The sequence below is a fragment of the Manacus candei genome, unplaced genomic scaffold, assembly GCF_025592945.1.
Source record: "Manacus candei isolate 608988 ecotype Guabito, Panama unplaced genomic scaffold, ASM2559294v1 h1tg000028l, whole genome shotgun sequence".
Lineage (NCBI taxonomy): Eukaryota > Metazoa > Chordata > Aves > Passeriformes > Pipridae > Manacus > Manacus candei.
In genome coordinates this window covers 15924185-15935494 of record NW_026138076.1, presented here as the reverse complement: position 1 = coordinate 15935494, position 11310 = coordinate 15924185, and positions in this window count along the sequence as shown.

The following is an 11310-nucleotide window of genomic DNA, read 5'->3' as shown; positions in this document are numbered from 1 at the left end:
ATATGAGATTAAATTGCATGGTGGTTGCTTACTGACTGCTTACAGTGAAGCCCCAGGAGGCCAGATGGGTGGGATCAGGGTGCCCTGCCACCCCCACATCACCCACCGCTTCCCCAGGGCAGCAGGGAAAGCTCCATTGCCTTCAAGCTTTCACAGTGCAGTGCTAACAGTCAGACTTTCAGAGCCTGCCCAGGAGCAGGTTTTTCACTTTCTAAGGCATGCAGTGACTTTTCAGCAAGGTTTTCTGCATGGCTTGTACTTTCTAAGAAATGAGCTGAAGCAAAGCCCGACAGCCAAGCAGTGATGCTGCTTACCTGCCCCGGGAATAGCAAGCGCTGTGTATATGCCTGGAAAAAAATCCCTGCAGATCAGACAGAGGTGCAAAAACCCCATCAAACCACTTGAGAGAGGGAGTGAGAGGTTTTATACATGAGCAACTCCTTTAAACATCAGCTGAAATGAAAGGCGGGTGGGAGTTTTTTTATTGCCACTAAAAGCATTTTTCAGTCTGACCTAAAAATGACATAAAACTCTAACCTCAAAGTAGTTTATTTCCAGGCTTGGGTTTAAAGAAATCCCTGTGTGAGAGGGAGAGGTTATTCTTTAGTCAGGAGGCAGAACTGAAGCTGGGGGGATGACTGGTGGTTCTGGCTCCTTAGGTATTAATTAGATGGGATTACTGTTAGTAACTACAGGCAAGAGCAAATATTTGGGTGAGAGAGCCATTTAGGTCAAAGAACCTGTTAGATGTCATCTAACCAACCATAAGCTGGGTCTGGACTTCAGAAAATAAGAGATTTAGGGTCCATCTTCCTATGAATGCCAGAGGGATATGACTGCTTTTTAAATGAAGAGATGATATAATTTCTTTATAAATTTATAAAAAGTCAACATGGCAGTATGCTTGGAAAGCTAAGGGAAGAGGTCAGGCAGGGTCTTATTGAGTCTAACAATGTGTGTGGGCACCACTAGAAAGACACAGAAGGAAGTGGACATACTTCTAATATTAATGGCATTTTTTGCAGAGAAAAGCCAGGTTATGTAGAAATGTCAGTGTGCGGCTACAAAGTCTGGGCAAGGAAAGGGAGATATGGCCGGCCATGGAGCAGCCAGTGGCAGCCCTTGTCTCCTCCCTGGCCTTTGCCTAGGGAGCGCAGGTTGGGAATGAAAGGTCTAACTTGGTGCCCTTTTTGGTTTCTGGAGCTTTTCCTTCTTCCAGCAGCCATCCTTCTTCCAAGGTGACTTCAGATACCTGAGACAAAAGAGCCTGATGCTGTGAGGTGAAGAGCTCTAACAGCACAAAGAGCTGTATTTTGGCTGGCAAGGTTTCCTGAGCAGTCTAGCAATGGTGGCTAAACCAGTGTCTTTCATCTGTGTTGCATCAGTATCTTCCCATTCTATTTGTTTATGTTTAGGATGTGCTTGTTTGTTGATTTTGGGGGGGGATGATGTTGTTTGTTTGTTGTAGTTTCTCTGTAAGTAGATGGGGTAGAAGAAGGTAGGACTGTTTCTCACTTGAAAGGGAAAGGAAGCTGTTTCTCACTTGAAAGGGATGAAAGAAAAATTGCAAGGTATTCTTGTCCAGCCTCAGCCTGTCCCTTCTATAACTGGATGAAGCATTCTGTTTTATTTTCTGCCATGTGCTTTGCTATGCCAAAGCACTGTGGTGACATTTTCTGAGACATGGCTCTCTGTGGCTCTCCAATCTTACCCCTACTCAGGAAACCATGCTCTGCAAAGGGTGTCAGCCTCTACCCTCTGCAAACTGGAGCATGGCTCTGAGTTTGAGATATAACAAATTAGTACCATGGGAAGAAAAAATCTGTGATGGAGGCTGGAGTGCCACCATATAACCTTGTTGTTGTTTTGGGGGTTTTACTTAATGTTTCTTGTAAAACCTGCTGCCAAAGGTACTCATCCATAATGTCAGCTTCCCAAGTTAGATTTCCCCCTTCTGCGTGATGTTTCCCCACCACTGCCGCTTTTGTTATGGAAAGGGTTTGGCAGCTCATCACCAGGTGCTCTGTGCTTGGAGGCCCCGACCCTTAAGCCATCCTCCAGGCACCTCTGCACAGTTCCTCTCCGAGGTGGCTGTGGGACTGCAGTGTACAGTGGCAGCCCTATACTGATATTATTGACCACACAATGCAATATTGTATTGCGAGTGGACCACGGGTCCCATTGGATAGAAACATCCAGATATGAGCAAGTGCATTTACAGTTGTGGTCCTGGAAATAATATAATCTTCAATAAGATCAATTAATCCTTCTAATGATGAAATTTCCAGAGTTGTATTACATGGAAAATACTGTATTTTGCCCTTCCCTATTTACTACATACAATAATGTAGTATAATGCAAATATAGCTAATGAGTTTATTTAGTACGGATGTATTCCAGTCCTTATTTCATGACACAGGGGGTTACTCAGGACTTTTAGAACAGGTCATACAGGAACCTTTTACATTGTATGATAAAATACAATGTCTGGTAAGGAATTAAATTTATAACCATCTCCAGGAAAGAACAGGGTGTGATATCCTCATCTGAACCAGCTGCCTCTGAGTCCTGAGGTTCTCGCTCAGTGACACCAGTGCCACCAGTGCCACCAGTACCAGCCCACTTGCCACAGTGGTGCTTGTTCTGATAAGCCCCTATGCTACCAAGCATACAAGCATGTATTTAAGGCTCAACACTCGAGAATTTCCATCAGACTGAGGACATGCAGAAGTGATTTGGTGGACTGGAACAAAGTTTGGTGGGAGGGATATGAAATGCTTTAGTTTAATAGATACACTTTTTTAATAGGGAGCTTGGCAATTACATAGTATGGCTTGAAACCTCTTGTGGTAGTGGGTAGTTAATTTTAAATCTTTGCTCTATTTTTCAGTTTCTTTTTTCACATTGGGTCACATAAATGAAGGGAACATTTAAGTGATTTTAGTTCCTGAATAAAGATGTTCTAACTGACATTGCTTATTATAGAACTAATAATAAATTAGGGGATTTGGATGGACGTACTCTGGTCTCTATACCAACTAAGGTGGAAGAGCTTCAGGATAATATCTAGACCTAATGAAAATAAGTCAGCACCATTTTACACTTACACTTGCATTTAAAGAGGGGGGAAACTGTGTAAAAACAAGACTCCAGGGCCATCACCTCAACACAGAGCAGAAAAAGCATGGGGTATCCCATGAGGTGCTGCCCCAAAACCATGGGGCTAGACTACTACCAGGCTTGCAGAGGCACCATCATCTCTGCCATGCTTGGCTGTGTATGTCTCCCTGTGTTAATGTGTTTACATTTCCATTTAAATCTACATACAAGTCTGATTTTTCTAGAGTTTTGGCATGCTTGGTTTTGATAGATAATTGCTACTGTCCTGTAATATGTTTTACTTGGAGTTTATTAATCTGCTCCCAGCTATAATTCCATCTTAGCCTAGTTTTGTCTAAGGAATTTGAAATGTTCTCTTATTCCCAGAGCAACGGTTGCAAATATCATCCTGAGGATGAGAAGCTTATCAAATGCCCAGTACAGTACTTTTCACTAATATTTCAGGAAATACTTCATCCTGAGTCTCTTTGAGAGGAGACGCTTCTTTCTGACCACTGCATCACACTGAAGTTTTGCCTTATGGAAGCTTTGGAAAAGCATGCCATAGGTTTCATTTATTTTCCTAAAGAAATTATTACTCAGTGCATCCTTTTATGGATTAGTCATAGACACTACAGAACTATGCTTGCAGTTATCCCATTTTTTTCCCTTTTGCAATCTGCAAATAGGGTTTCCTCTTTTGATCAAACTTGGTTTTGACCACATCTGGAAGATGCACTAATGAAACTAGAGGAATTCTCAGGGCCCTTTTCCCACTGGAGCAGAGTTGGTGAGTGCCTGATGATACCTGTGAGGCCACAGGACCTGCTAATATGTTCTCTCTCTAGAGCTTAATAAGGATTTCAGGCTAGATTTGCACCACAGTTGATGCCAAAATGGTGCAAGTTCTCACTGAAACTTAAGCAGTTTTCTCTGGCTACATTTCACTCCAGAGGTAGTCTGAGATTTCTCGGCACATTGGAAGGCACCAGAGGAATGTTTTATATAATGCCAACTGGTAATTAATTAGTGGTTGAATTAGTGATTGGAAATAAGGAGTTAAAACTATTGCACTGAACCCACCCATATCTCCATAGACTGTAGCATGGGAACTGCTCAATGTGAGGTTAGGAAGTTCAACACCCTTTGCTGAAAGCAGTCCTTTTTATTTAAATTTCACTTCTTCTCTCAGTTTTGGGATGATAAGATTCCAAGAAGAAGTTCCCGTTTCTTTTCTCTTCTCCCTTCCATTCAGTGCGGACTGTGCAAAGGGCCGCTGGAGGGAAGGGAGGGCAAGTACGCTGTCCCTGTCCTGTGCCATGCCCTTGTGGCCCCTGTGTTGAGCAATTGTAGACACAGGGTGTCAAGAGAGACCTGACCCCTGCTCCTTGACCCTGTGTTGGCCTTGCCCCCAGGGTCACTTGTCAGCAGACAACCTGTGAATTGGTTGGTTTCTGGAGTTATCTTTCTCACTGCCAATCCACAAGACCACATGGAGCATCCATCTGAGCACAGGCACCACAGCCATGTGCAGGGGAGACACTCTGGGTCAGCACACAGGAAAGTGAGGGTGGACAGTGGGAACTCTCACCACATTTGTAAGTAATTCCTGCATAATGAAACAGCATTTCATTCACAACTACTACAAAATGGTCAAAGTATTGGTGAAGCAATGAGATAAAATAAATGTCTGGTTAAAACTGATTACCTGTGTTTGTTTCTTTGAAAACCCTGTGAATTAGAAAAAAAAATTGGATTCAGCTTGTTTTGTGGAGAAGCAGCTGGCATGGCAGTTAGTAAATCCTGCTCAAAAGCTTCTCAGCCCAGTGGCCACTTTCACTCAAGATGGAAAGAAAGGGTAGAAGAAGTCTGCAGGCAAAGAGAAGGATAGAGAAACAGGTGGTATTACCTTTCTCTCCTCCCCCTTCCCATCCCTGTCAAGTCTAGACTTTGTGGCTAAAGCTTGCAAGACTCCAAAAGGTACAGGGTCTCTGACTGACAGTGATACTTATTTTCATCTCTTTTTTGTCACCTTAGAAACTTCTCTTTTATTTCTGCTTTTTATCAGGTAGAAAACATAAAGACAGCCTGCTGCCCTTCGCACTGTGGGGACAGCCTGTGTCGTGTGTGCAGGCACATGTATGCACAGGCGTGAACGTGTGTGCCCCCCAGGCTGCCACGGGAAGGTGATGCCGACTGCAGCCCCCCACCCTGCAGGACTTGGGAGGGATGAATGTCCAGCACACACAGCTATGCTGAGGGTGGGGCTCTCTGAGCTAGGCAAAATGGGGCTCAGCTGTGGCCATGCATCCTGCAGTTCCCCTGCACTGCAAAAACAAATCCTTTCTAAGCACCTGCTTCCTCTTTAAAAGAAAATAATATTACTCAGTGAAAACCAAACAACAGTCTGAAGGAAGAGCTTTTGAAAAATCTAAAAAATAGGTTTCTTCATTGAACACAATGGGCCTTTTTCTTTGCACAGTTGGAAGTACAGATGTGTAAGACATTTGCATGCGCTGTCTCTTCAGGGGGTGCTGCACCCCTGCAGTCAGGCAGGTAGCATGATGGCAGGCAGCCCCAGAGTGTTTCCAGTAGCAGCAGTGATGGGTTATGCTCTCACTCAAGCTCAGTTGCTTGAGCTTGAAAGGACCACTAACATCAGCAGGTCTCCTGGTGTTGGCAGTGCTTCCTCCAACCCACCTTTCATGCAAACCCCCATGCACTTAGCACAGCACTGATTAGCTAGCTGCTATTTTTGGCCTCTCAGTATGGTTATGCTGCTGAAGTCCATGCTGTGGGTGCCTTAAACACTGGTCAGCCCCGGTTCAGGCTGGTCCCCTAGGAAGTCGCCACTGCTGCCCCCACAGCAGTGCAGGGCCCTGCACACCCACCCCACTGCTGCTCACCTGGGGGCACCCGCAGATGAATCACAGCCCTTGGGCAGCTGCTTGACTCCATTTGGTGCCCCAGTGACCTGGTAAACTCAGTTTTTGTAGGTCTCAGCTGGGCTCCTGCAGAGATGGGACCAGCTATGTGTGCCCGGGGAGTGTCACTGAAGACTCTCACTTCCTTCTGTGTTTTGCCTGGTAACCGAGATTTAAACCACGTGCACGCATGGTTCTGGGAAATGTGAGCACACAGGGCATGTCTTCACTTTCCTAGCCTGTATATCTGAAAAAATCAGAATGGTTATAGTTAAATTATCAGGCAATTGCTCTGAAGCAGTGGAAGAGCAGTACTTTTTACACAACATGTAGATAGATGAAGAAACTAATTGTCAGGGATTGTTGGAGTGCCTATTTGTGCAAGGTGTGTCCATCAGGATTATTAAATAATCATTCAGATATAACCTCTAGTTCATAAACTCTCCAAAATGCTGACTAGCAGATGATGGGAGGATTTACCAAGGGCAAATTCACTCTAAACTTGCCTTGGCTCCAATAATCTCATCCAAAACACTTGTCCAAAATCATAGAGACAGGATACTGGTCCATTCAGGCCAGTGATCTGACGCACATCCCTGTCCTGCTGTTTAGAAAACTACCTTACGTCTGTAATAACTATTCAGCTGGAAACAGCCCAAACCCAAAGAACAATGCCATGGCACTGAGCACATATTTACTCGGTCAGGGAAAGCTATGACAAAAAGAGTTTTGCTCCAAGCAGAGCAGAAATACCTAACAGACTTACTCAAAAGCAGAGTGAGAGTGCAGTTGTGGTGGAAAATATGCTTGGATTTGCCCAAAATTGCTGCCCGATTGTGACAATATTGGAGTTGAGCTCAAACCTCTTGGAGAGCTCTTCCCATCTGACAGTAACTGCACCCATATTTCTGGGAGACGCTTGGTTTAGCAGGATTTTAAATAGAAATGGGGACAGAGAGGAATAATATTTGATATTTTAAAAGTTTATAAAGTATTTATACCATTTTATTTGAAAGCATGAAGGTGAGCAGCTTGGGAACAAGATGGACAGGCTCTGCCATGGATCCTGGAAAGCAGAGATGATAGATGGTGTGGGGCTCCTGGTGGAGAAAGTATCAAGCATAAGTTTCCAGGGTAGTGCTGCAGCAAAAGCAGCTACTAGCATTTTTTGAATGTGTAACAAGGTGTGCAGATTATCAGTTAAAGGACATTACTGACTGGATGAAGGACTCCGAACTTTGTGAAAGGTGCAGCTGCTACAGTAAGGGACATATAAAAGATCTTCAAACCAAGATGAGGGCCAGGGACACTCCTAAGAATAAGATCTTCACCAACTTGACCTCTGCCAAAAATCCAGAAGACTTGGCCTCAACCAAAGCATATAAATTTTATCATGCATAATTAATTCTGGGCATAAATTGGGCACAATTTTTTTACCCAGAAGCATGATTTACCCTTCCAAGAAAGAGGGTCCCCACTATTTTTGAACTGACACACAGCATCCAGAAGGGTGACCCAGGCTTTGGCCAAACACAGCTGGTTTGCTGCAAGGAGAGGTGTCTGGGCAAAATGCAACTGACTTGTGAGTTACAGTAGTTCCCACCAGCCTGAGCCCCCTGGACATCAGGGTATGACCATTGAGGCCCTGTACCCCTGATGCAGAGTTACTCCAGGCAGCAGCACCTGGGCTGATGTGGGTATATCCTGGAGGTTATCACTGCTAACTGGCTCTGTCCTAATGAGGAGTTTGGGGGGTTGTTTAGCACAGGCTAAGGGATTATACCATGAGAGCTGTGGTAGCTCTAAGGGAAAAACAATGTTCTTTTCTCAAGGTCAACCAAAGCCATTGGAAAAAGCAGCAGAGGTGCTGGGTAGAATGTTTGTCCCCAGACCTCATGACAGCACTTCTCCAGAAACCCTCAAGCACACTTTCCTCCATCCTTAGTCTCCAGTAGAGTTCAGATCCATTTCTGGGCTTTGGAGCACAATCCTGTCCCTGATGGCCTTTGTCCCTTCCACTAGGGACAACTGGCTTGGGGCAGGCAGCTTGCTTTTCCTCATGCTGCTCTTTAAAACTGAAGCCTATCTTTGTAACAACTTCTTTCAAGTCAGCACATGAAGAAACATCCAAAAGATGACCAAAATAACCCAGGCAGCTGTGCCCCTACTGAGGCCAGGCTTTCCTTTGTAAGGCAGTCAAGTGCCCTGGCATTGCATGTCATTTAGCACAGAAAAAAACAAAAAACCCTCCTGTTTAGAGGGTGCCAGCCACTACTGCTGACGGACAGCATGAATCTGGCCCTGGGTACCAGCTCCCAGTGTGGCACTGGGGATATTTGTGCTTCTGCCAAGGGAAGGGAAGTCAGTGCACATCCTGTTGGCCTCATCTGAAGTGACCCAGCTGGGATGTTGTTTCAGCTTGGCTGGACTGTGGTGTTTCTGTGCACAGAGAGTGAGAGGGATAATAATCCTAATAAAGCAGTCATGGGTACCACTGTCCTGCACCTGAATGCTCTCTGTCCCCTGGAGCAGCAAGAAGCTGCTAACACAAGAAGATGGTGTTGGTTAATTAAAGCAGCTAAATAAAAGTCTCATCATCCTGACTCACTGGGATGGATGTTCCTTTAGCTAATTCCCTTATTTTCCCTTCATCAAGGCTAAGTTTCCTCAAATTAGCATTTGCTGCAGACAGTCAGAGTGGATCAGTGGGGTGGGATAACTTGTTCCTGCAGCTAAGCCTGCAGTGAACTTGATTTAGTATCATCTGTCTACTTTTAAAGACCTTATTCAGATGGAAACTGAAGAGATTTAAGTAAAACTATTTAGAGCCCAGTTAATCAGATTTCCATGAATAAATGTGGACTTGCTGTAAAGGTAATTCCGTTCTATCTATCATTCTGCTCCGGTTTTGCTTCTCTTCCATCCCATCTTGAACCTGACAATGTAAAACCAGAAAAAGAACGGGCTCTGGTGAGGACAACTTCAGCAGAGGTGGCCGCTCTGCTGTGCGAAGGAAGCCTGTAACAGTGTCATGAACTCCCCAGCTCACATTTACCAGTTGCTATGCCAGCGGGGAGCACCACACTGACACTGCAACATGAGCTGGCTGGGATGTTTGGGTGCATCCCAGTCCCCAGAGGAGGATGTGCTCAGCCTGGAACTGGGCATGTGGGTGCCCAGGCAGATCCCCCAGGAGAACTGAGGGGCTGGGCATAGCAGAGTGGGTCATTGATCTCTAGGTAACTGATCCTAAACTGATATCTTGGGATTTTTTTTCTGGAAGTTTGCACTGACATTTTATTCATAGAACCATTTACTCCTCGTTCAGCAAGTCCAGCCATTAACCTAACCCTGCCAAGTCCACCACTAAACCATGTCCCTAAGTGCCATATCTATGTACAACTAATTTTAGAAGAGCCTAGAGGGGAAGCCGTGTGAGGAGTTGCTGAGGTCACTTAGTCTGTTCAGCCTGGAGAAAAAGGCTGAGGGGAGACCTCGTCATGGTCTACAACTTCCTCGTGAAGGAAAGCAAAGGGGCAGGCCCTGCTCTCTTCTATTGGTGACCAGTGGCAGGACCAAAGGGAACAGCATGAAGCTGAGTCAGGGAGGCTTAGGTTAGACATTAGAAAAAGCGTCTTCATGCAGAGGGTGGTTGGGCACTGGGACAGGCTCCCCAGAAAAGTGGTCACAGCACCAAACCTGAGAGAGTTCGAGAAGCATTTGGACAATGCTCTCAGGCACATGGTGTGATTCTTGGAGCTGTCCTGTGCAGGGCCAGGAGTTGGATGATCCTTTTGGATCCCTTCCAACTCAGGATATTCTATGATTCTATATAATTAATTTTATATAATTAATTTTAGATTCATTTTAGAGGAGCTCCTTTGAAATGCTCATGAAGAGGTCTTCTATCAGCTTTGCTCATGTTCATCATTTACATTTTCCCCATAAATTTTCCTCTACCAACTAAATATAAAATGCTCATAAAGTCTCTCTGTAGTACCACAAAACTTGGGTCTCCAAACAGCAGCCACCGGAGTAGCAATATTCTCCTAAAATGCACTGTAAGGCCTTCCAGCAAAATAGGAATTACCTCGTTTTCCCCAGTAAAGTATGGCAAATGCAAAAGGAAGCTGCAAAAAGTGCAAATACAAGGATGAGTCACACTACATGTGCTGGGACAGTGGAAACCTTCAGAGAAGCAGCTTTTAGGGAAAGGCACCTTAAACAGCAGGTGTCTGCAGGACCCCCTGCCCTCATGCTGGTGGTGATGTGGCTGTGCAGAGTGGGGTACCACACCACAGAACCCCATGGGTAGGTGCAGCACCCACCAAGGCACATGGGTAGTGCAGGTGGGTGGGTGGGTGCGTGCAAACCCTGCCTAAAATGGTTCTTCACACATCGTGTCAGGAGGAGCAAGGCAGTGTTTTGAGGAAGGGGAAAGCCCCATGCTGCTGACTCAGGGTTGCTTCATTCTGTGTTTTATGTAATCCATGTGAATTGGTTTATCCTGTTCCATTGCATGGCTGTCCGCTGGAGGCAAAATGCATAGGTCACACTATCCAATACATCCTCATTAACCACAACACCCCTTCCCAATACACATATATCATTCCCTTAGTCTATGGACCACCCCTGCAAAATGTCCATAAAATGGCCGTAAAATGTCCACAAAATATCCATCAAGTTCATTTAGTCCAAGGCTTTGGCCCCAGCACAGTGCCCAAAGGCGGTACAGCATCCAAGTGTTCCCTAAAGATACCCAGAGCACTGATGGAGGCTACTTATGAGAAGGTGAAAGCACCAAGCCAACTGGAGAAAATTAGAAGGTGAGGTGCTGGGGGTTGGCAGGGCCCTACAAACTGGTGGGGGAGAGGGCAGGAAGACATCCAGGGAAGGTATAAAGGAGGACCAGACTGAAAGGGGTATGAAGCAGGCTCCAGCTGCAGGAGTCACACAGTGCACATGTGAAGTGGTTAAAACCTGGCCAAAGAAACCAAAGCTGTGAGGGGAAGACGAATGGAAAGCAAGAAGGTAGGAGGAGCTGGGGCTGAGCTGCAGCAGCCCCGCAGATGCCCAGGTGGCCAAACAAGCATACAAATGCCATGACCACCTGGAAATTCGGCACAGCCTGCCCAGGCACTGAGACTGACCCCACCACCACAGGCACTAAAAGAGGTTTTAACAGCCATCAACTCTTGGGGGCTTGTACCAGAAACAAACCTGCACCCCTATTTATGTGCCTGTATTTTCTTTCCCTCAATGTTACAGTGACTTGTGTGACATTATA